At 28.9% G+C, this 27,644-nt stretch overlaps 1 protein-coding gene across 2 annotated transcripts in view; it reads left to right on the forward strand.

The window, feature by feature from the left end:
* SPoCk (secretory pathway calcium atpase) overlaps positions 1–27,644 on the forward strand; it is a 180,424-nt gene that overhangs the window by 56,956 nt on the left and 95,824 nt on the right. The window contains exon 1 of one of the 2 annotated variants that reach the window (XM_075369353.1): positions 20,456–20,745. The exons of the other annotated variant lie outside the window; for it this stretch is intronic. The gene's annotated coding sequence lies outside the window, so the exon portion shown is untranslated. Of the gene's footprint in view, positions 1–20,455; positions 20,746–27,644 lie in introns of those variants that run through there. 2 annotated transcript variants of the gene reach the window in all.

Here is a 27,644-nt window from a genome sequence, read left to right on the forward strand (position 1 = left end):
TTTTATACTAAACTATATATTCAGTGGTAAAAAATAAATGTTTTACTTAGAGTAGGGAGTAGTGAAGCCTCTGTCTCACAAATTACATTTTATTTTATTATTCATATTGTTAATTTATTGCCAGAATGTATCCTGAGTTTTTTAAACCACAAAATATTTTTTCTGGATGTGGGAGAGGATCCATTTGAAAAAAAAATTGTATTACAATATTGAACTTTTTAATTTATATCCATTAATTTTTTTTTTATTAGGATGAATAAATCAAAAACAAATATTCAGGAGCTCTAATCCCCTTAGCAAGAAAGAAATCAAAAGCTGCCACTCAAAATTAAAACAAATCTTTCTTTGAAGAATATTTACAGAATTGCATTTCTTTTCACTCGACTACCGAAAAAGGAGTGTAATATATTTAAGGTGTATATGTACCTGATTTGCATGCATGCTTAGCCTTTCTGTGTGCATGCTTAGTTTATGTATGTATGTTTGTTCTACCGTAGCAGCTCAACGGCCAAACTGATTTAGATGTATGACCCTGCGTTGGAATCCTTATGTTTCCAGGAGTGGCATAGGCTAATATGTATATATATTACAAATATGTACATATATATAAAAACATATATGTAGTAGTGGAGATTTTCTGATTGAAGCACAAACTTGAATGATTTGAATTAATGAACTGTGAGCCCCTATCACTGTGTTAGCTGGGCTTCAACTAAATGAGTCAAATCAATCGATTGAATAAATAAAAATAATAGAATTAAATTTACATTAAATAAAATAATATTAAATAAATTTTTAAAAATTCTGTTTAATAATAATGTGCTTCCCATGGGGACTGTGTATGATGCTAGAGAGGTGTGGAGTTGATGCAAGCACCTCATATGAGGCTAAATCAATCATCACCATCAGCTAGTAACAAATGGGGTGCCCCTGGGCACTGTTTTGGGACCTGCAATTGGGATACTCTTACAGTATCACCGCAAACAATCATCCGATTTTAAAAATTCAAACTTTGTACTTGTTAGTAAGTTGAAGGCTAACTTTTGCATGCATCAGGTACACTTTTGATCTAACACATCACAGTTATTCAGAAATGTTGTTATATCTTTGTAAACAATTTTCAAAATTCAAACGTTATTTGCTAGTATAACACAAAATCACAATGAAACTAAACCAGAACAAAAATTAATTTATATACCCAGAAATGGATCTTATTATGGCATGACTGCCCAAAAAGCAGTGTAATGTATTTAGGGTGTATGTATGTTTGTTCCACCATAACAGTTAAACGGCTGAACCGATATAGATGTATGACCTCGAATTGGAATCCTTATGTTACTGAGAGTGTCACTGGCTTTATAAATATGTATACATGTATATGTTTAAAAAATTGGAAACAAATTATACTATATACAAAATTGACACCCTTACGTTCCTTAATTATCTTGTATTAAAGAGCATATTTGTCAGCAGTGTTTTTTTTTTTCGGTAATCATGTTTTTTAATTTTTCATATTTATCTCTTGTTTTGTCTCAGTTAATTCACTTTTTGAATGAATAAATAGCAGAAAATAACTATGAAGAGTTTGCAGTCTCTTATAAATATTTTTAATCGAAGACAAGATATGATTTTAATCAGGGTTTACTATGCATCTTTTGAACTTAATTCTTTGCTCTTTTTTTGGATTGGTAAAAAAAATAATTTTAACCCTGTTTATTATCATTACAAAAAGTAGTTACTGGTCCTTAGTTTATGTTTGATTAACTCTTTTTTTTTTTAACTAGACTTATCTACTGTGTCATTAATTTTTCTTAATTATGTTATATTTTTTGGAAATTGAAAATTGTTTGCCTTATATTTTACTTTGTCTCATGCCCAACTTGCCACATACTGTATTTACCCAAATATAGGTAGAGGTAGTTTTTCATACATTTTCTCCCATCAAATGGGGAGTTATTTTGTAATTTATTTTTGTTTCTATATTCATGATGGGGGGACTTATTGTAATTTATATTTAAAGTAATAACTACCTTCTGTTATTATTATTACCCATTAAACTGTCCAACAAAGAATATTTGAATTTTCCTTCCCTTCATTAGCCAAATCTTACTAATTTTGAGTTGAGAAAAATGAATAGGACAAGTAAAAAATTTTATTAACTCTAGTTTCTCTGTTATGCATTAGGTGGAAGTATTTTATTTTAACAGGTTAAGAGAAAACAATACATTTTAATTACATATACCAACAACATAGAAAGTCCATCTGACAATTCTTTTAATGACAGTTACATTCTAAGAGTTCTTAATTGATGGAAGATTACCTGGCAGTTAGTTGGGTCTGAAGAGAATCATTTGGTAGCTTCATGAGATCATTGTCTTTTAGCCTTCCTCTTGTAAGTGAGTTCCAGAGCATCCTTGCACACAGATCAGCAGTAATCTAAGCATTGCTTCATTCTGGCAGCCCTGATATCGTTGTTCCATTACAGAAATATCATGATGGAATCTTTCTCTTTGTTTATCACTGACAGCTCCACAGCTATGAGGGAAAAAGTCCAGGTGTAGGTGGAAAAAAAGGATTTTAAGGGACATGTTGCATCCAAGTTGATGGTATTTTTGCAGAAGTACTGTTACCAACTGACTGAGATGAAAACTACAGTTTTCATCTCTTTTGTTACCTAAAAATTAGTGAATGACTCCCTTTAAGGCTTCCCAAGCTTCCTCTTCTTTCCCCTCCAAAATTAGGTCAAACACAGGATCCTTTACCAATTGTTGAATTTGTGGCTCAACAAAAATACCTTCTTAACATTTGCATCACTTAATATAGGAAATTAGTTTCTTAAGAATTTAAAGGCCTGTCCTTCTTGGTTGATACTTCTGACAAAATTTTTCATCAAATCCAGCTTTATATGGAGTGGAAGAAGAACATCTTTTGATTACATGAGAGGCTTAGCAACAACATTTTTCTCACTAGAATTAAGATTTCTTGCAGGCCAGACTGTTTGAATATAATGTGATTTCCTATCTGTATTGTTCCACCTACATAAAAAGCAGCAGTAATTAGTATATCCCAGTTGCATTCCTAAGAGTACATTGATGACTTAGATCGCCACAGATTTTCCACTTGTGTTCAGCATATTTGATGTCAGTCTAGGAAGATTGCCATGTTTGCATAAGCTTCCTTCATGTGACAGTTCACGTGAAGGAAGCTTATGCAGTCATGACCAACTGGAATAGAAGGAAGACAGATGGTTGCCATTGTGAAGTAATATAGCTTTCAAACTGAGCTTGGAGGAATATGAATAGCCTTCAATCAGTTGGATCATGATTCAAACTCAAACATTTCATCAAGTCGTTAACGTCTTGGCAAACAAGATTGTTTTTCTTCTCAACAAAAGAAAGCAGATCCTATGACAATGTCTGTATTGTAAGACCCTGACATCACGTTGGAGATGATTCCATTGCTGTAGCCTTGACTCTAGAAGTTATGCCTTCTCCTTTGACAAATCAGGTCTCGAATGAGATCACTCAATTCCAGTTGACTCAGTTTGTGCGGTTTATCATCTTTTTCGTCAAAATCAGAGTCGTGAGATGTGGAAGGCTTGTTTGTTAGGTTCTTCTTCCACACTGTCTTCATTTTCTACTTCATTTCATAATTTTGGGGTGGAGTAGGAACTGATAAACTATCTGAATGTAGAACCATAGGAACAGCAAAAGCCATACATTGTTTTTTTATTTTTCAGCCATTCTCGTAGTATAATGAACAAAAGTTGGAAATGTTGAGCCCATGACCTATCCCTGGTCCCTTTCCTTCGTACCAAAATAAATCTGATACGCAGTCTTCACAAGAGGTGTCAGATTGTGTTTCTGTGACGAAATGTTATTTCACCACAAAAATTATTCACTGAATTTACACATTTTCGTGGCACTTTGATTTAACAGATTTTTCACTTCAAAAGCACGCGAAAACCAGACATTTTACACTATTTACAACACAAAAAGATATGAAACTCACAGTCACAGTAACAGTAATAATCCTTGTAATCTCCAGCAACAGTAATTGGAAATCCTTATTTTTGAAGGTATGAGACCGTCCACGTTATACTGCATCTGTAGGTATTCGTACTTGACATTTACTGCACCTTCTGAATGTTGCCGTACCTTTTAATTTACCATTACTTCCGTGTACATATCTTCCGTGGAGAATCGACCTTATAAATTTTATATTTGACCTCACGATGTATAATAAAGAATCAATACAGTCTATTTTCTTTCAGCAAATGTTTCACCATATTCTCTCCAAAACAAACCCAGACGCGGTAGTATACACGGATGAATCGAAACAGAACGATGCCGTTGGATTCGTATTTATTGTTAATGGCCGAACCTACATGTTTGGTCTACCCGGCATTACGAATGTCTTTACTGGTGAATTATACGCTACAAATAAGGCTTTGAATATCACTAACCTTAAGTACCGTCATATCCTTATTTGTAGTGACTTGTGTAGTGCTCTCCAGGCCTTAGAAAATTTTTATTCCAGACATCCTATAGTCACCGAAATTTACAATACAATCGCCGAGTTGAACCATCGCAACGCACAAGTGAGCTTCTGCTGAATCCCTAGCCACGTGGGGATTCCGTGTAATGAACACGCGGATTGCGCTGCTAAAGACGCATGTAGTCAACCATTCTTCACTATCCGTGTTACTGCATCCGACTTTATTAGCTATGTAAAACTCACTCTTCGCGCAAAGTGGCAGGGTGACTGGACGGCTACAGTAGATAAAAAACTCCGGCACATTACAGGTTCTATGTTGCCATGGGATTCCTCATACAGAAAAATTCGTCGTGAAGAAGAGGTCCACTGCCGATTGCGGGTAGGACACGAGAGCTACTCACGGGTATCTGATGTCAGCAGTAAACGCACCAGTATCCATACATTGCGACTGCCGCTTGACTGTGCGCCACATCCTTGTGGATTGCCTGCGTTATGCGGCCTTGCGTCGCATATTTAAATTGTCCAGGAACATTCGTCGAATTCTGGGCATTGACAAAGAAGTTTTGGGTGTTTTTATTTCTTCGAATTGTTGGTATTCTAGATACATTTTAGTAGTGTTTTATTTTTTATTTTCATTTGCTACTGTTGTGAATTTCATTACAATTTTTGCTGTTATCCATGTTTAATGTTTTAGTTTAAGTTTTTTATTTTGGTTCTGTAGATCGGATAAAAAATGGCATGTCATTGTATCTCCAAACCAAGAGCTAATCGGCCATTTATGGTGATTTTTTATTTCTGCAGAAAAAACATAAGAATGAGCTATTTTTGGAACATTTTCAGTGTTGGGCGTGTTATTATTCATAAAAATATGTAATTAAGAATTTTTTATTTTCATAAAGATACTGACTTTTAAATTATAATATAAGTAAATTTAAAAGTAGAATTACATTTTTAGACAAGAAAAGGGATGATGAGTCTACGAAACCTGTGAATGTTTTTAATTTTCCCATTTCCATGAAACCATCTTTTTTTATTACATTTATTTTAATTTCTTCTTGAAGTAACAGTTATATATTTATTTTTGGTTTATTTGTTTTCTTTTTTCTATTTTGATATAATAATTCAATACAAGGATTACGCCTTTGACTTATTATCTACCTGCATGTACAATTAAGAGTTATAATCAGTTAGAATTAGAACTTGCAAGGTAAACACTGGTGTCAGTTAAATAATTTTTGCTGTAATTCATAACAATCTTTCTATTGCTTTCTTTGTGTATTAATTTGGTTTCCGTTCCCAACTCTCAGTTTAAATCTATTTGGTTTGAGGTATCATCCCGTTTTAAAACAATTATTTACTGTGATTTTTTCCTCCCAGAAATGAGTGAAAGTGTATATTGGTTTGCTTGGCATTTCCTCCGCTACCACCCCCTTTGGTCGCCCAAAACATAAGACCGAATGTTGCGCCACAAACGGCTATTGAGCCGCGAAACAGTTTAGTGCCTTAAATAGCTCCTAGAGCTTACATAACAGCGTGAGCGTACTAAGCGCGGTGTCGTACACCGTGTGAAAGTGTAAACGGTTTTCACTGAAAAGGCTAATAATTGTAGTGCAGCCAGAAAATACGGTGTCAATGAAAAGAAACATACATTGTTGGAGGAAGTAGAAAGTTTCCTTAGTGACCACATTATCGTACGAGAAATCTTTCAGAGGACCACAGGTAGGCTGTTTTCAAGAAATAGATGATTTAGTTATAAAGTTCATTAAATGAGGTAGAAGAAAGGTTTTTTTATTACAAAAGACACAATTATGATTAAAGGCCGTGAAATTGCTGAAAAAAAGGAGTAGAAAATTTTAAATGCAGTTTAAGTTTGTGTAGGTGAACGATAAAAAAGGAATGGTTTAGTCTTTAGATGTTGTTCAACATTAGCTCAACCAGTGGATTACAAAGAAAAACTTATTGCTTTCCAGAAACACGTTATTAATTTAAGAAAAACACAACTATCCACTACATAGAATTGGTTATGCTGATCAAATTCCCAATTTTTTGACATTCCTACAAACTTCAACAAACAGTCAACACAAAAGGTGAAAAATCTGTTAAAACAAGTGAAAATAAAAAAATACAAAAAAATATTATGCTGTTTGTGTTAGCTGATTGATCAAAACTGCCACCATTTGTGATTTTAAAGAGAAAAACTTTACCCAAAGAAACACTACCAAAAAACGTTTTTGTATGAGTAAATGAAAAAGATTGGGAGTCTGTGGCCAAAGATTGGATTAAAACAGTCTGATCCAGAAGCTTAGGTCTTAGAAGACAGCGATTCATGTGAGTAATATAAGATGGATTCAGGGGTCATTTGACTGAAAATATAAAATTAAAAGTAAAAAACTAAACACGGATTTAATTGTAATACCCGGTGATATGAGTTCACAGTCAAGATTTTGGATGTAGTTGTGTGAACAAGCCTTTTAAAGATAATCTTAAAAAAATTATAATTGTTAGTTGTGAAGCAACAGTTATCAGTTAACTTCTTACTGGAAGAATTAAAAAATTAAAAAGCTTATTATGTGAGTGGATTATGAAATCATGGAACCTCAACCACACCAGATAGCATTACAAAATGATCTAAAAATTGTTACATTAGATGGAAATAAGGATGATTTTCTCCCTCCCAATCATATTTCTGTGGGAGGAATAATGAAAACAATATTTTATTTTCAGTTGGTAGTAGTGATGATATTGTAACAAGAGCAGTATAGCGGGCCTGAGTAACGGATTCCTACCAATTATCATGAGAATAATATAAAGTAAAATATTTGTAGGAATACAGAAAGGAACAAAAAGGAGAACCCCTTTTGTAAAGAATAGGTTCGTTTACAATCGTCCTTTGTTATACTGCCCACTGACACAATAAACCCTGTTGTACAATAAGAAGAGACCAGGTTTGGAATTCATGGGAATTCGGTCAACTGCTCTCACTCTTCGACTTGGTTCCGATCCGACAGGTAGAGAGGCTAGCAGTATAAATAGCTCTGGAAGACCAGCTAAAAATCAGTTCTGTTGTGTGGGACCTTACTACGTCAGTACAGCGAGGAGAAGCTGCGAGTTGTGTGGGTTCGGAGGAGTTCTACAAACCAGTCAAGCGATACGTTACGGTGTCGGTCCAGCGAGGAGAGTAACAGATGTGAGTCTGCGAGACGAGAGTACGAGACGTCAGTCCAGCGAGAAGAGTCCTGAATCCAGTTCGATAGGAGTAAGATGACGCCATGAGTAATTCCAGTAAACCAGAAATACTATGCGCGAGTTACAGTAAAACTATGTGTATAAGTGAAAGAAATAATTCAATAAAGTTCATTAATAAACTGTTAGGGTAGATAGCAAAGGTATTTGCAAGTGAACACTATACAATTGTTTGTTAATACAAGACTACTGGTTAAAAAGGGTCAAACTAGCAGTTTCTTTTGTCAGTGGGTCTGAATTCTAGTTTTCTGTTTATCTATCTGGAATAAATGCTGAACGATTATTTATTTTGAACTCTGTTTTGTGTTTAATCTGTATTTATTTATTTTTTTATTTTTTACCCCCATCCACCAGATAAGCATAAATACAGCTCCGGGGATGCCATATTCTCAAACCACCTCAGCAGAACTCAAGGTCCCACCCAGGTAGCCGGGACCTGGTCTTTCGATTAATCGCCATGCCTGTATTAATTATTTACTGATGATATCACTATTTGATGTGTAATATCTTGATTATTATTCTTTGTTGATTACACTTTGTTTTTGTGTCATACTTACTGTTTTGATTGTGTTATCTATTATGTCATGTACCATATTATGTATTAATTATTTGATCTGTTATTATTGACGTGTAATATTATTATCGTTTACTACTATTATCCTGATTATTATTGTGGTTGTAATTACTATATTAATATTTGTTTTTATTAATTGTCGCTTATTATCATTATTGTTGTTATTATTAATTTGTCTGATTGTAATTATGAACATTCTAAACCAATAAACTGCAATTATATAAACATTCTAAATTGTCAACCTCTCAATATCCTGACTGAGCCGCAGAACCACATGACAATATCAATTCAAGTGTTCATGTGTTGTGAGTGAAGATTTTAACACAATTTTTTTCTGAAAATATAAAAAAATGATTTAAGTAGATATTTAAAAATTGCAATCATAATTTTAAAAAAATTTTACTAAAAATCTTGTGCATAATATGTATGTATATATTTTTATTATTATGATATTAGATATAAAATTTAAGCAAATTTGTATAATATTATAAAATAGTATAATAAAATACTAATACAGTACATTCGGAAACTTTCTGTGGACTGGAACTATGGAAGTGTAATGATAAAACTTCATCAGGCAATCGTGCAGATCACAAACTCCTCGAAATGATTTGTTCACAAAGACATTTCATCATTGACCTGTTAACTGTGTGCCTGTGGCCCCATCTTGTTGGAACCAACCATGATTGATTTACAGGTCTATTAACTGACTAATGAAGCTTGTTAAAACGGCACAATAATCTCTATTAACTGTATTTTCAAAAAAGATTAGAACCACAATGCACGTTCTACTCATACTGACCTAGGTTCCAATTTTCGCTTTGTGTAATTCATGGGGGTAGTTGTCGACCACAGTCTTGCATTTTGTGAATTAATGTACCCTCCGCATGAAACCACGCTTCATCTGTAAAAATCTTAATATCAAGGATACCCACAGAATTTCAGTCAATAAAATATTTAAACCATTGACAATAATTTAGTCTTTTGGCATGATCTGTAGGTTGCAGTTCTTGATTACACATTGCTTTGTAGGAGGAACGTTTCAGTTCTTTACTTACAGCTTTATGTGCAATAGTAAGTCAGATGCCTTGCTGCTGTGCTAACTTATGCATCGACTGATGGACTTGCGGCCATAGCTTCCAAAATATCAAGCAGCTTCTGTTCATTTATTTTCAAGTGGTCTTCGACTTGAAATCAGCATCCAGTTCAACAGACCCTGTTGCCCAAAATTTCCAATAAGAGTTCGGACTGCATTACAGTGAGAAACAGGAATATTTGGAAACTTTTCAGAAAACTTGTGCCTCACTAAATCAGTATACTTGTCACCTTCATGAAAGAAATGTCGAACAAGAAAAATGCATTCCTGTACCGAAAGAATCAGTATGTTTCTCGCAATTATTGGTTCTGATAAACGAAACGAAGCCCATTTAATTACAATCCAACTACTGACGTTGTTGGTTTGTTACTGAGCAATGCCCTATGAACCCATTGGGCAACCTACCTAACGGTGAAGAACAGAATACACCACATTATTCTAAACCATACTGCACAGTGACTTTTCGAACTTTCTGTATAACAGTATAATAAAAAAATATGTGTAGTATTATGAATAATAAATTTTAAAATCATTTCTTATTGGTGGTAAAATTCTATTTGGTGGGAAAAATTTTTACCAACTTTTTTCTGTAAAATTAAAAAACGAGAGATTGACATTATATTTAAGCAAATGCGGTATTTTGTTTTTAGCACATTAAAGTTTTCAATTTCCACAAATATTATAAGTAAAATTTACAAATACGTATAAATTTTTAATGTATATTAGTAGTATTATAAGAAAGCTTTTCTTTCTTTATCCACTAATATTTCTCTTCAATTCAATGAGCCATTCTTACTTTACATATTAATACAGCTTGCTCATTTTTAGTTAAATTATTTTTTGTGATTAATAACCTTTTTTATGTATTGTAATGTTTTGTTTTTTTTACATAACAATCTGTGCTGTTTATAAATCTGTTCATATGTATATTCTTGTAATTTTAATTCAATTTTTTGATTGGTGAATTTGTCACAGCCCTCCTTTATTTTTGTTGTTGAATAATATTATGTCGGGCAATTTGTCATGCTTGATTGATAGTATTGTAATATCACTTAAGTTTCTTCTTTTACATAAAAAGTCAAACAAATACACTTTACACATTGTCTGAAGTAGGTTTTTAAATAATGTCAGTGTCTATGCCTATCACAGAATTTAATAGATTCGCTAGTTAAAAAAAACAAAAAAAAAACAAATAATAAAAGAAAAAAATTCTAGTGACAGTTGTAAGTAATCAATATTACTATTTCCCTGCTTCCACTTCCACTAAGTAATTTTCCCCTTCTTTTTTCTTTTACCGTAAAACTTTTATCATTTTAATACCTTTTGTGGGAATTATCATTTCCTGTTCTTTTATTTTTTATACTATCACAGTTTTGTGTATGTTTTCATATTTTTTTGTTTTTGTTTGTTCTAATTGTTAGTTATATTATCTTTAATTTTTTTTGTTAATCTTCTGATCTTGTTGTTAGGTAAATGTAATTGTACGTGTCTTTGTCTTGTCATAAAAAGGCTATTATGTGATATGCACATAATACTGTGAAATGTGTAAAAATAGTAGTAGCGAAAAAGTAAGGACGGTGTTTTACTCAGTCATTAAAGTACAAAATATTCTACATCTGTGACTCACTTCAGTTTGTTTCATTCAACAGTTAACTATTGTTTCTGTCAAGCTCGTTCTCTCTAGTTCCACTTCTTACCTACTTCTTCCCATCTGTTTCATTTTTTTATTCTGATTTTGTGGTATTACTTTTTTAAATATTCATTTTTTGTAGTGATTTTTTATTTTATGTTTGAAGTTTTATAAATTTTATTATTAATATATGTGATTAATAAATCATCATGACGGAAAAAACTGAAAGTGTAAGTTTATATTATTTTGTTATGTAGTTAATATCACTAAAAAGATATTTTATTAAGTTTATTAATTTGTAAAAATATAATATTAGTAATAAATAATTCTGCTGTCTATGGTTTTTATATATTTATTTTATTTTATTTTTTTATAAACTTTTGAACATTATCTATTTTCATGGTGATTATCTTTATTAGCTTAATGCTGGATAGATTGATTATTTACTTATTAAATCTCCTACTGTTTGAAAAAGATATTGATGTTATAACTATTTTAAATTATCCCATTATAATTTAACTTATGAATGAGTTTTTATTAAGATTTACAATTTATTGCTCTTTACTTCTATAGAAAATATTTAATGTATTAATCTAATTTTGAATCCGACCGATTCAAGTAAGAAAGAGGTTCTCAATCCAGCTTGCATTTATTTGTTTAATTCTTTATGAATATTCAAGCCACAGTCATGACCGATTGGATTGATTTCAACAATTATTATTCATTTATATGTTTACTTATTGTTGATAGTTTTCTGTAAATTATAGTTTTGTAATTTTTTTCAAATGCAGAAAATATTATCATATCAGGTATTATTTTTAACTTTGTTTTATGGTAGTTTAAAACATGTAAGACTACTTACTGGGTTGAATTGGTATTAATTCTTGGTAGATTTACAAACCATTAAAAAATTTTATTTTGTAAGAAATAAAAATATATAGGATAATAAATAATCTGTTTTTACTAGGAACTAGGAAAGTGATTAAGATTTACATAAATGCTAATACAGTTTGGAAATGCCAGCTTTTCTTCTTATATCAATTTGTTGCATTGTAATTAATATTATATAATATGTTAATTATATATAATACTATCAGACCCGACAGTGTGTCGCTATTGCTAGATTTGAGTATGTATATAGATTAAATGAACACAATTGAAAATTTAATAAAACATTAACAAAATGAACATTACGGAACTTCACAAGATTTAACCTTTCCCTTTTCCCTTTCTCCAATCTCCTTTTTTCCTCCCCCTTTCCCTTTACTTCCCTTATTTCACTTTCCCCCCTTCCTCTTTCTCTTTTATTTTTTCTCCTTTCCCATTTCCGTTTCCCTGTTTTCCCCTTTTTTTCTGTTTTCTCCTTCTTCCCTTCTCTAATTTTCCCTTTTTCCCTGCCCGTAAATTGGTACAGTAGTTTTTTAGTCTATAGCGGACACACATATCGGAAACATTGAAATGGAATAGCAAAATATATAGTATAGCATGTGTTGCTTTTACATCCAACAGATGGTACTGTTTTTTTAAAAAAAAAAAACATTTGTTTACCTGTCACAAGTGTGACATCTTAGGTATATAAATAGTAGGTTTAAAATACACGCGTTTTTGAATGCAATGTTAATCAAAATTTCAAAGCAATCTGTGAAGAAGTTTTAGAGATTGAACATTTTGAACAAACGAACATTTACATTTTTATTTATATAGATATTTTAATCCTTTGAATGTATTACATGTAGGTGATATTATTATTGTTATTATTATTAATTATAACTTACATCACATTCATAAATGTAAAAAATAAAATAAAACCGGTTGCTATAAAATAATGGTTGTTTTTCATTCTAACTACACAGCTGTTTTAATTAGATAAACATAAATTCTGACACGCATGATTTTTGGTACATATTTTAAACCATATCAGTTAAATTTTAAAACTTGGTAAATAATAATTATAGTATTATAAAAACCATACCAAACATTTTGATAGTAACTTAATAAAAAAAAAATCTTCTATAAAATATATAACAGTTTTGACATGAAATTTAAGAATGTAACTAATCACAACTAAACAATGATGAAAAAATCAGAAATTGTAATCAATAAAGGACAAATGATTTTGCAATATATTATGGTCAATTAAATTCTGATATGTCATGTCCTGTACTGATAAAATTGTCTTCATTCCAGTTGCCATTTTTAGCAAGAGATGACAATTAAATGATTACTTATCACTCTAACAGTGAATACCTTCCTAATTTTAATACTATTTATTATGTTATGTGGACAGAAAACGTTTTTTAATAGTATGGGATTCTATAAAAATGAATTAACTTTGAAATAAAGGTACTGTTAGAAAGACCTTTGACTTTAAGAATAGAATAAAAAAAAATGATAAGGACATTTGAATACAAAGGTAAATGGATATTTAAAACTAAATAAATTTAAAACTTTACAAATGTTTTTGTAATTTCTGTATCATTTTAAAAAAGCAAGGGAACTAATCCAGATTCTTGGTATATAAAAAAAATTCTGAGTAAAGTACAGTTTAATAATTGAACTATTCCTTTACCAATAAAATAAAAAATGTATGCAAATGACATCATTACCGATATATGAATCATTGGTTTTAAATTAAAATAACATTATGTCTATTACAATCATAGTTGATTAGTTCTAATGTAAGTATTATTCATTAGTGTTCAATGGACAGTTATTAAGAATTACATGACTTATATTAGACATGTGCCGTACACGTTATTTATTGTACCTTTTTTTATACAATCTTTTCTTAGGAATAACATTTTCACCATACTATCGTATTTCGATAATTTATTTATGGAAGTTTGAAAATACCATTCATTTTCTTCAGCTGAGAAACATAAAAGACAAGATTATTTAAAATAATTATATTCTCCTGTTAGGATGCGATTTGCTCATTTTTAACGTTAAAGATAAAATATTGATTTGTTTTTTTGAATTTTTATGCTTAATTCCAATTGACAGGTAGTTTATTTTTATTTATTTACATATTTATGTCTGCTGAAATCCCTGTATTAAGAAATTTGAGTTAAATCAAAATTCAGCACACAATCAACATAATTTCCTTATGAAGTAATTACAATTCAAGTGATTAATAATAATTATTATGTGATTAGTATTATAATAAAGTTAATGCTTATGTAATGATAATACAATCAAGAAAAAATTCTTCACCCAAGGAAAAAGACCTTTTCGTTTTACTTCCCTGTACAAAGTAAAGGAAGTATTGTGATGGCAACAAATTTTGGTTTTCAGATTTCAACAGAAATATCCATTTTACCATCCCTGAATCCATTTTGACTAGTTTCGGCATGATACCTGTACATACGTATGTATCTCGCATAACTCAAAAATGATTAGCCATAGAATTTAGCTCTGTTGTAACTCACTCCTAGTTGTGCAATTCCACTTTTGATTGCAATCGACTGGACCAAAAGTGTCCAAAAAAGCCTAAAATCCAAAAAATTTGAATTTTTGACTTTTTCTTAATTGTAGTAATAAGCTGTCATTGAGAACTTTTCAGTGATATATCTAATAAGTGGTCCTTATTTTCATTGGTTCCAGAGTTATAGCCAAATAGAATTTTAATTATTGATATATTTGATATTACAAGAAGGCACATCGGTTCTAATCCGACTTCATTTCCTTTTTTTTAACTTTTTTTTTTTTTATTTAAGTATACCGATTCATTAATAATTATTAGCCTCTGATGTAAATTTTTTTTCAATAAATAATAATTCAATAACAGTAAAAAAAAAAAAAATATGAAAAAGAATCAGAAGTTATTAGTGAAATAAAAAGTATTAGTAAAAGTATTGTAAAAATTACTAACAACCATAGTAAACATTTATAAAGAAGAATAAATAATATTCTGTAATTTTGATACTTTAACAGAATATGTCAATTGTACTAAATACTGTGAGCAGCATGATAAAATATATAATTTTAATTAAAACAAATTACTACTCCATTCAGATTGTAAAAATAAAATAAGTATTACATATCATTAACTGTATCCAGATACAACACATCAGGCTGATCTGAAGATTGAATATTATGAAAAACAGTACTCTAAGTGGTGCATAATGAGGACAAACACAAGTTGTACAGTACAGTTTCTCGCTAACATTATAATTATATACAGTAAAGTTATTTTGTAGATCAATTGTATATAACATTTAATCTTTATAAAATGTTTTCCTGATGTTTTCAGTTGTACCAATAAATGAATGTAATAAAATTTTTCATAACATATCCTTCCTTAATTTCCTCAAAAGAATTATATACAAACTTATATTGTAAACCAAAGGTCGATAATGTTAAATTCACCAAATTTTCATTTCTTAAATGATATTTTGTATTTATCCTAAACATTAGAAATTCCTTTTTTTTCATTTCTCACTATCCTGAAAATTGACATTATAATCCTGTTCTATTGGATTCAACAAACTTTTAATTAAATTCAGTGTAAATTTCAATATATTCCAACTAGTTTGCAAATATATAATGGGTAATTACTATGGTTCTTAATTTTCTGAATGTTCTTTTATGAATTAAAATCTTTTAGATGTGGGTTTGTTTGCCAACTATTATTATTTGCATATCTTTTGGTGACAAATTGTAGTATACTTGCTTATTCGTAAAATTGTGTGTAACAACATAAACTTTTTTTTAAACTTTGGTAGTTATGAAATTGGTTTATTAAACATTTCTTTGACCATTGGCAAAGAAATTCCAAATCGGTTCTGCTGTTTACTAGCAAAATTCTTAAAATTTTTTAATCTAATTGGTATCACACCAAAATTTATGTTAATGGGTAGTAGAGATTTATCAACTATAATTTTCTAATAATAATATGATTTAAAAAAAAAAAAAGATAATAAATTGAACAGTTATTTTACTAAAAAATAGCTAATTTAATCTATTAGTTTAATTATAAATATTTACCATCAAGTTACTTTGCATGTATCTTACACCAATATTTATCCAGAAACTTCTGTCATCTACTCCTGGGGATATGTTAACTTAAAAGGTTAAGACTTTAACGCGTCTTCCCAAATCAGCTGATTTGGAAGTCGAGAGTTACAGATTTCAAGTCCTAGTAAAGCCAGATATTTTTACATGGATTTGAATACTAGATCGTGGATACCGGTGTTCTTTGGTGGTTGGGTTTTCAATTAACCACACATCTCAGGTACGGTCGAACTGAGAATGTACAAGACTACACTTCATTTACACTCATACATATCATCCTCATTCATCCTCTGAAGAATTATCTAAACGGTAGTTACCGGAGGCTAAACAGGAAAAAGAAAGAAAGAAAAGGTTAAGACTGATATATTTCATATTGTTAATAACTTTTTATAATTCTCTTTTTATGACACTTTTCATTTATTATTTGAATCGTAGATATTGGAAATCATACGGATGATATATACATACATATAATTTTATTATTTTAATTTATATAAACTAGAATCTCCGTGTGGATTTTTGTATGCATGTACGATATTGGTTTAAAGGTAAAAAAAAACCGTTGAACCGAAGTGAATGGTTTTTTACAGGCATTTTAATTGAACTTTGATTATGGTTTTTGGCATAAATTTAATCGGATTACTTCATTAGTAGTGTGTATTTGTTTTGTAATGAAACTTTTTATCTAGCAAATTTTTAAACTATGATTTAATCGCTTGTTATAGCAGTTAGCTACCCAGTTCTCCAACTGAAAAAATTATTTTTCACTATTTTATTTAATTTATTAAAATCAGGGTAACTTTTCCAGTAGGTAATTTAATAGGTGGTTTCATTGCATCACGATTTTTTTCAGTTAGCCATTGTAATTTTTCGCAACAAACGCTGTCGATATACTCTATATATAATTACAGTTACAAAAGTAAATTGTAAATATAAATTTTATTTTAATATTACCACAGTGTTCTATATAAATTTGAGGTAAAAGGGCTTTTAATTAATTAAGTGCCTTTGTTTTAATTTTTGCCCATTTTTTTTTTTCAATTTATGTCTATTTTACTTTTGTACGAAATTAGATATGAATTAATGAATATTACATATGAACAACCTATGTAAATGTGACTTAGAATTAACACAGCAACTTCTTAATAACAATTTACATAACTGAGTTCTTAGGAACTATATCTATTTATTTGCTTTAGATGCCTGAATTAATTACTATTTTAATGTGAATCTGTATTACCTTATGAGGCTTTAAAAAAAATTATAATTATATTTGTAAGAATATACAATATGCTTTCTCATTCACTGGCAACTCGTGCAAACTGTAGTATTTGTATTCATAATTGATCTAGTACTAATCTTTATTCTAGAACAGTGTTGACATTGTTTCTTTTCTAATTGAAGTTATAATTTCTCAGAATTTATAATTCTGATAATTAGGTTGATTATTTTTTCACATACACTGATTTTTCCCCATCTTTATCACCGTGGGCCTGAAATATTAATAATTCTTAAACTGTGTTTTTTTTTAATATTTGTTTTCTTAATCATTCAATAATCTAAAGTAGTCACTGTAACTCTGATATTTAAAATACAGCCATATATGTATTTTGTGTTGGCATCAAAATTATATCACACCTACAAAAAATAGATAAAAAAATATGAAAATTATATACATTTTAATAACATAGCTTGTAATTAACAGTTGCTTCACGAATTAGTCATTGGACTGTTTATTATATATATATGAACTGTCATATTTTTTATTTTTATTTATTGAAATAAGTTTAATTATATTTTGTAAACTTCCCAGTATTTCATAGAACATAAGTTAGTCATTAATATCATCAATTAACGGAGGTTAATGGTTTCTAATGAGTTAAAATATAAAATACTCATTTCTTCTGATAGTGACTTGTTTTATCATTTTATTTATTTTCTCCAATTTTGTTTTTGTTTTACCCGCTTTTATCTTATTCTAAAAATATTATCTATGCAACTTGTGTTAATATATATATATATATATATATATATATAAATATACTCATATAACATATTTATAAATAGTATTAGTGGTAGTTCAACATAAAGGTTATCCACTTCTTAATTATGTGAATTTCTCTTTTTTTGTTGGTTATTATTGTTATATTTTTTCTAACTTATATGTTCACATAATTGTATTTGATTAAGCTATAAAATTTGTGTGTCATATTGTTATACATTTTAATTCTTTAATGAAATACACATACTTCATACATGGTGAGACATATCAGATAGTTTATATGATATATTACATATATTATGTTATATATTAATTATATTACTTAATTATGTCATTTTTATTTTCATAAATATTTAATTTTTTTTTTTTTTTTTAGTATTATTGTATATCTTTGGTTTTTAAATTAATTATATTTCTGGTGACTACTAATATGCTTTGCCTACTTTCACACTTAATTTCATGTAATTAATCTTTTGCATGTTATGCTAGTATTTTTTGTTTTTACAACAAAAAAAAATTATTTTCATATAGCAACAATCACACTAAATTTATACAGTCCTTGAAGGGTTGTGGTGACCCCTATCACTCTGGGCAAGTTTGGATAGATTGTATTCTCAAACCCAGTGTGGATTCTTCTGTTGGTTCAACCAGCTTTGTTTTTATGGTGATGTAGCTGCATTAAGGTAGAATTGGCTGCGCCCAAAGGCTTTGGTGGTTTCTGACTAGGTCTGTCCTGATAAAAGTACTATTGTCAATATCAAGTTCCACAGGTTCCACAGGTAAAGGGTTCATCGTCATGTCCCTGGGGCAAGAATGCTGACTTTGGTTGTCAATTGGGATTGCTGGTGGTTAATCGGCTTCAAATGTTATGTTACAGCTGTTCTTGTCATGTGGTCAACAGAAAGCCTACCCTTATCGATATAGGGCTAAGCAGGGCATGTTAACATGATAGAACACAACAAGAATAGGCCCAGGTCTTATTTGTTCTTAGTCTGCTGTATTGTCATTTGCATAAGGAAACCTTATAGAGGTGTACATTCTGTACTTAAAAGCCATGATATTATTATTTCATGTAAGAATTAATTTACGTCCAGAAATGAAATCTCATTTTTATTTCATCAAAATATTTATAGTTTTTATATATGTTGTTTTTTATCAATAATTTTAAGAAATTAATTGTAAAAAATTATTTTTTTTATTAATTAGTTTTAATAAAAAAAAATTATTGAATTAATAGCTTAGTCAGTCACTGACTCTGAACTAAAGGTGATTCCTGCTAACTTCTAAATTTTTATAGCAATTTGAAGTATCTTTTGAAGCTTCCAGCTGATTCCTGCTAACTTCTAAATTTTTATAGCAATTTGAAGTATCTTTTGAAGCTTCCATATTAATAAAAATGTATAAACATGTATATGCATAATATAAATAAAGATTGTCTTTCATAAATTATCTATCAATTCACTTTATATTTTGCACTCATTAAAACAATTTTCATTTATTGAGACTACTTAGTACGCATGAGTATTTATTATCATATGTGCATGAAGGAATTGAATAATATCTTTTTAATTATAGTAAGATGATAATGTCAATTCTATTAATTTAATGTCATTTTAACATAAAAATATCAATAAAAAAAATTTATAGAATTAGTAGTTTAACCTTCCTATCTACAACTGCACACACGCTTGGCTTTTCATCTACATTTCAAATATTTAATAATCTCAATCTTATGTTAAATTAAAAACTCTTTTATATAATTTTATTCTAAGCATGTTCTTAACATCAAATGTCTTTTTTTATTGTTGACAATTATAGTTTCTATTTTAGTAATGGTAGTAATAAATATGTGCAACAATTTTCCATTATTTGTATATTGGCATGTAGCCAATTTAAATTCATTCTATTTTACCTGTTGGCTTCTTTTTATTATTAAAAAAAAAAAAAAAAAATTTATCTTGGTTTTTCCAAGAATAAAATCATGTTTTAACAATCTGTTAACTTTTTGTTGCTAATAATTTATTTAGCAGTAAGCTATATATATAGTAAAGGAGGAAAGTGATATATATTTATCCCTCTCCCACCCTCCTTCATAATGTGACATACAGATTTAATATATGCAGAAAAAAGGCAAGTTATTATATTTCATTAAAGTGATTGGGTAACTGTTAAAGCAGTAGTTTAAAACCACCATTAAACTAGTTGTTCTGCTAATAAATTATATTATGTAATTTGTTTTATTCTTATTGATGTTAAATTGTTATGAATAATTTTTATAGTTTCGCTTGGTTGACTAATTTGATGCAATCTCTATTATTAATTTTTTATCTTGCATCAGTTTGTTTTTTTAAGTGGTGTCTTTATACATATGCCGATTTGTGTGCACAAAGTATAATTTAATGTCAGGTAGTTTATGTTATTGCAAACTCTTTGCTTTGTTATATATTTAGGATGTAGCTTATTAAATATTGTTTCCAGTATACATTTTTTATATGAAAAAATATATCAATTTCATTTGTCATTTTTTGATCAATTATTCATTAAAATAAATGTAATAAAACTGAACTCAGTGATATTTGTGTAAAGTGATCTATAGAACCAATTTATTAAACTTAGCTTTCCTGTTAATATTTCATCATTAATTTCAAGATAATACTCTGTAAGCTGTTCAGGTGCTCCATAACTATTAGGTAAGGGAAGCAGTTAATTATCATGTACAGGGGTCGGATTTTTTAGATAAATCAACAATGTTTTTTTTTTTGTTTTCATTGACTGGCAGTAGTTATTGGTCACTGAGAGTACGGAGTTCCAAAAAGCGTTTTAACAATTTTAAACATGCTTAGTAGATTTGTATTTTAGATTGTTAAAGAAAAAAAATTTGTAAACAGAATTATTTCTCAATTCAAAAGGTAATGCATTCCACGTCTATTTATTGATAGAGTATAATGAAGGATTTTAATTTTTTTTAGACAGTTTTGATTATATTATTATAGCAGCAGGTTAAGTTTTAGATAGTTACATGTTATGTTTTATTAATTATTAAGATTAACTCATAACTGTTTGAATATATATATATGTTTTGTTGGATTATAAAAGCAGAAATTATATACTCTGACAATATTAGAAGTGGAAGAAACATGTTTGAAATAATTTTTTATATATCATATTCTTCTTTCTTTTTTTTATTATTGAAGTTATCATGATGTGAGCTATGATAAATTATAATAATAGTAATAAAAGTGTCAGGTGTCAGTTGGTATTATTATTATTTGCATGAATGTGTGTTTATACATATTGATTGTTTTTAATATATAGGTTCATCTTTTGACCATATTTTTATTTTTATCTTTGTTTACGTGTCTCTTTCTATCTTTTGTTCAGTAATCCATTTTCGTTATTGATTTCTACATTATGAGGGTCTCCATTTGTACCAGGTACATTGAATTACTCTGTCATAGTGATTGATTTTTCTGTACTTTCTTTCCTTTTCAGTAGTAAGTTACTACTTATTTATTGATTAAATTTGTTTGCTTACTTACCTATTCAAGCCATACTTAAACTAGAACTTTCTTTTTAAACCACTTAATGTTATTACATCATGATTTTATTTCTACTTTATTATAATTTTTTCAGATTATTTATTTTGAAACCATTGCACCAATATTAATTGTTAAATTGCATATATTCTTTTATATGCAATTTGATAAATTTTATTTACTGTAAAACTGAATTGCTAATTAATCATGAAATGTAGAATGTAAATTAAAATTTGCTATCAGCTTGTTCGCTTTAAAGTGATCTTTTGTATGATCTGCAAATTTTTTGCTTATTATTCCATTCCCACTTCTTATAAACATCATCAATTATAATTCTTATGCAAACAATTCTGTAACCCAAAAATTACCAAGTAGTTATTACTATTATTGGATAACAGTGGTATAGTATGTAATTCTAAAGATTCATTTGAAAAATTTTTCATTAAAATTTTATTGTGCTAATGTTAACGAAAATTCATTTTTTGTTATTTTTATAGTGGAAAGTTTTTTTTCTTCAAAAAAGGCTTAACTTCCTTTAAATGTTAAAATAGAGTCAAAATTACTGAATATGTTATTTGTGAGAGATTTTTAGTAGCAGATTTTGTCATCTTATGATGTTAAGGTGCTATATATAGCAAATCTGTCAGCTAAATGACAATTTTATATATGTTCATTGTTGATTCAGAAAAGCTACTTATTTTTTACTTATTATTCTTATTTTATTTAAGTACAGAATGAATTTTAAACTGACCATTGTAATGTAGTAATATATTCATCTTTCATCCACATGGTTCTGTGAGCAAATCCGGTTAGGTTTAGCATTTTTCATATGCTAAAAATATTCCTAATTATATTCCCATACCCAGAATTTGAGTGGGTTTATGTGTTAATCAGCTAATAAAATACCTTGAAATATATTAGTGTTTAAAAATATTAAATGTATAACCTCGCTAATAAATAAACTTCAAAAATATACCAGTGATGCATGCAGAAAAACACTATTAGTGAAAAAACATTGTAAATTAAAAAACAAAAATTAGTTTTTTTAATTTTCAAAATCATTTATAAAAAACAATGTTATATTTCAAATTTATTGATAGTTACATATCATGTTGGCAAATATTTGGTGTCATAAAAAAAAATGAAGTTGTATTCAGAAAAAGTCATGTAATGCTTAAAATTGAGTATAATAATTTAAATTATATATCCTTATTACGAAATCTGTTTTTAATTAGCATTGTAATATCGCTGCTGTGAAACATAATAAAAAATTGCCTATGGTGAGCATCCTGCAATTTTAAAAATTAATGAAAAAATCATTCTTGTAGGTGGGTTACTATGAGGAGAAAAAAATTATAGTATTTAACTACAATTTTTCATACACATAACTTAATACAAAGATTTGGTAAAAAAGAGGATCAGGTTTGTGCAAATGAAAGATTTTTTGTTCACGGAATTTTTCCTAGAATTTTTTTCCTAAAAAGAACAATAGGATTTGGTTTGTGTACAAATATTTTTATATATATATATATATATATATATATATATATTCTCTATAATATATTCTATATATGTTAAATTAAAATTCCTATCTTTGTAGTAACATTATTAAATAAATTAAAATTATATTGTTATATATAATTAATTGAATTAATCTACCAACAGTTAATTGGCTTGAAGAAAACCAATTATAAACATTTTACAGATGGAAGCTTCTATAAGACAAACATCCTGCTTCATTTTATGATTTTATTTGTACTTTAATGAAGTAAAATTCTCATTTGCATTTTAAAAGGTTTTGGTATTTGGTTGACTGATATCTTCTGTTTTGTTAATTATTCATACAGGAAGTAAATAATTAAAAAGAAAAAAAAAATAGTTTCTATAACTGTAAGTCAACCTATTTATACTTTTGTATGCATTAACTGTTTATTATTTTTGGTACAGTTTATTAATATTGTTTTTTTTTGTACTTCAAAAATACACATCCATATACATATTCATGTTTAGTGAAAATAAATGTATGCTTTTATAATGCTTTTTTACTAGAAAATAGTTTGGTTTCTTTATTGATATTTCATCCAAAAAACTGTGTTCTTCAAAATCATAATACATAAAGAAAAACCTCTGATTTAAAAAAAATATCACTAATAAATATTGCATAAACAATTATATATGGAGCCTACTACATAGTTAGGTATGTTTATATGGAAAATGAAGTAACATATTGTTGGTTTGTTTTTTAATTTTGTAGGGTTTAGGATTGATTATTGATTTGTGTGATGCTTCAACACAGCCTTTGAATATCTCATGCATGGTTGAATTTTTCTCTGTAGACAACCACATCCCTTGTTGATAGTATATCTTTAGCTTATTATAACTCTGGAACTCAAAGCCAAAATGTGCTTTTTTCCTAAATATAAAATAGCCAGAATATAGTATTAAGTAACAAGTATTAAAAAACTATGTGTAAAATAATAAAGTATAATTGTTTGGTCTGGACAGAAACTGTGAATTTCTTGTGTATGAAGGCCAACCCTTTACACCACTCTTGACACACGGAACTTATATGTTTCATTGTTACCGTTTGTACTTAACTGTTTGCAAGCAGGGATTTTTTGTGAATAATACGCAAAAAAACTAAAAAAAAATTAAGTTTTAGGTAAAAGTCTATTTACATTTATATATAACCCAAATTTTATAGATACATTTAATTTTCTTCACAAAAGGTCGCTGATAAATGGATTTAAATTAGTAGTAATACATAAAAAATGTTTCCTTCTTGAAATGGTTGGAGCGTGTAGAAATCTTTTTTAAGATAGGTTTGTGTGTTAGGTTCAGTTAAGTAAAAAATATTTTACAGGTTTTATAACGTGCTTTATTAAAGTCAGAATGAATAAATCTCTTTCCCTCTGCCTCTCATTTAGTGATGAAAAGATAATTATAATTACAACTTTCTTTTTTCTTTTTTTTTAGAATTTTTTTTCATCCTTTCAGAAACTTTATGGATACCTGTGTAAGTTTTTTTTCTGTTTATGATTGTAAGTGAAGTATAGTCTTGTACAGTCTCTGGTTGATTATTTCTGAGTATGTGTGTTTAATTGAAACCCAACCACCAAAGAACACCAGTATCCATGATCTAGTATTCAAATCCGTATAAAAGTAGCTGCCATTAATAGGATTTGAACGTTGGAACTCTCAACTTTGAAATCATCTGATTTGCGACGACACGTTCACCACTATACCAACCTAGTGGTTAGACACCTGTAGTCTGGTAACTGAAAGAATGCACCTTGACTTAGGATGTAATAAACAATTATAAAAAATACAATATACACTAAACGTACATAATTTATAGTCTTGCTTCGTTTTGTATTAGTTTATAAAGAACTTATTCAATCAGCAATAAATGCAATGTTTATATTGCAAGGAAAACGCAGGAAACACGTTTGTGTTTTTTTTTTATTTGTACTGTATTTGCTATTTTTGACCTCTAGAACTTTGACAAACTGTCTGCAGAATATGCAGTTTACATATATTAAAATAGGACTCCTATCTTGATCCTAATCTATTTTCAGATTGTGTGGTTCAATAATTTGCCAAGCTTTCAAACAAATATTGTCATAATAGTGATGTTTGGACTTGTGTGATAAGAATTCTTTTTTTAATATTGAAAAAGGTGTCATATGATATAGCTAAGTTGTTTTGTATAATTGCAGTCAAAAAATCAATAAATGTAGTCAGATGGATTTCTTTGAATTAACTTTTTTTTTATGTTCTTTTATTGATATTTTTTCTTTTAAGTCCTTTAAACATTTTTTCTGCAGTTTATCTTAAAAGGCAAGTTGTAAACATTTTATTGTAATATTTAATCTCATTTTCTTGTATAATGTTGCTTGTTTGTTTTGTTTTATGCTTAAAATTCAAACAGGTGTGAATTTACCATCATTCCATCTGTCAAAGTAAATATGTATATGTACATAAATATCAAAATCCTAAAAATCTGTTTCTCATTTCCTAATGTTTAATGCTGTTACACCAAAAATGTTATTGAATATGAATATAATGTGTATTATACCTTCTAAGTGTATGACTTGTAATACTCATAATTTGAGGGTAAAAGTATATAAAAAAATATTTATGCAAGACATTTGAAAAGTTCCATTACAAGTCAATATTTAAGGAAGATTAAAAAAATTAAATGATATCACAGTAAACTTTAACTACCCCCTGGTTTAAAAAAAAAAAATGAAATTGTGTATTTATAATATTTATAAAAATGTACACTGAAGATACAAAATATATGGTTATAAATTTTTTTATGGTAACAGCAATAAAGGTAGAATCATGGTTACATGAGTTACAAAGTATGGGCAGTTTACAATAATAATGTGTTATGTAAATTGTATTCTCGTAACCTACTATACAACGTGATAAAAGACTGTTAAAATGTAGATAGAATTATGCTTTGTTAATAATGTTCTTCCTATGTTAATATTATTATTTTTATAATACATATAACCATCAGACCGTGAAAATGATGCCAGTATTTTTCAACAATTTTTTCTCTATTTTTTCACCTGTAGAAAATTATAATTTTATTTAAATGTATTCAGTAACTAATGTGTTTCTTCATTGAAATATTTTTTTTAATTTCATTCACTTTTCTTAGTTTTATCTCTTATCTCATCTTCTAGTTTGCCACAGTATGATTCTTAGAGTCAGCCTTCAGTACAGCTCATACACTTCTCAATACTAGTGTTCTTTGGTGATTGGGTTTCAACTAACCACACATCTCAGGAATGGTGTTCCTGAGACTGCACAAGTCGACACTTCATTTATATTCATACATATCATCCTTATTCATCCTCTGTAGTAATACCTTACTTCAGAGGTTAAAAAGAAAAAGAGAAAGAGCCGTCAATACATTTAATAATTTATGAAATTCACACTTTAGATTTTTTTTCATAAAGCTTTTTTGGATGTAAATTTTTAATAATAGAACTAGATAAAAATCATCTGATCTTCCAGAAGATTAAGTGTAGGATTGGTGCTTGCTGTCTGAAGCAAGCTTAATCTTTCTTTTTTATAGCCTACCGCTTTTTCTTGTTCTTATTCCTTTCTTTCATAATTTTGGTTTCATGAGTTTAATTCTGACATTAGGTCCATGCTGAAGATGTTGACACCAGTAGAATCACTGCATCCTTGATATTATTCAGTAGGGGCTTGTAAACCAACTCAAGAACTCTGTTTCTTGCCTAGTGGTTGCACAATAAGGCTAGTGGTTGTTTTTTTTTTTTTATCTTCAGTCATTTGACTGGTTTGAAGCAGCTCTCCAAGATTCCCTATCTAGTGCTAGTCGTTTCATTTCAGTATACCCTCTACATCCTACATCCCTAACAATTTGTTTTACATATTCCAAACGTGGTCTGCCTACACAATTTTTCCCTTCTACTTGTCCTTCCAATATTAAAGCGACTATTCCAGGATGCCTTAGTATGTGGTCTATAAGTCTGTCTCTTCTTTTAACTATATTTTTCCAAATGCTTCTTTCTTCATCTATTTGCCGCAATACCTCTTCATTTGTCACTTTATCCACCCATCTGATTTTTAACATTCTCCTATAGCACCACATTTCAAAAGCTTCTAATCTTTTCTTCTCAGATACTCCGATCGTCCAAGTTTCACTTCCATATAAAGCAACACTCCAAACATACACTTCAAAAATCTTTTCCTGACATTTAAATTAATTTTTGATGTAAACAAATTATATTTCTTACTGAAGGCTCGTTTAGCTTGTGATATTCGGCATTTTATAACGCTCCTGCTTCGTCCATCTTTAGTAATTCTACTTCCCAAATAACAAAATTCTTCTACCTCCATAATCTTTTCTCCTCCTATTTTCACATTCAGTAGTCCATCTTTGTTATTTCTACTACATTTCATTACTTTTGTTTTCTTCTTTTTTATTTTCATGCGATAGTTCTTGCGTAGGACTTCATCTATGCCGTTCATTGTTTCTTCTAAATCCTTTTTACTCTCTGCTAGAATTA

This window comes from Lycorma delicatula, chromosome 6 (genome assembly GCF_047948215.1).
Source record: "Lycorma delicatula isolate Av1 chromosome 6, ASM4794821v1, whole genome shotgun sequence".
In the NCBI taxonomy this organism is placed as follows: domain Eukaryota; kingdom Metazoa; phylum Arthropoda; class Insecta; order Hemiptera; family Fulgoridae; genus Lycorma; species Lycorma delicatula.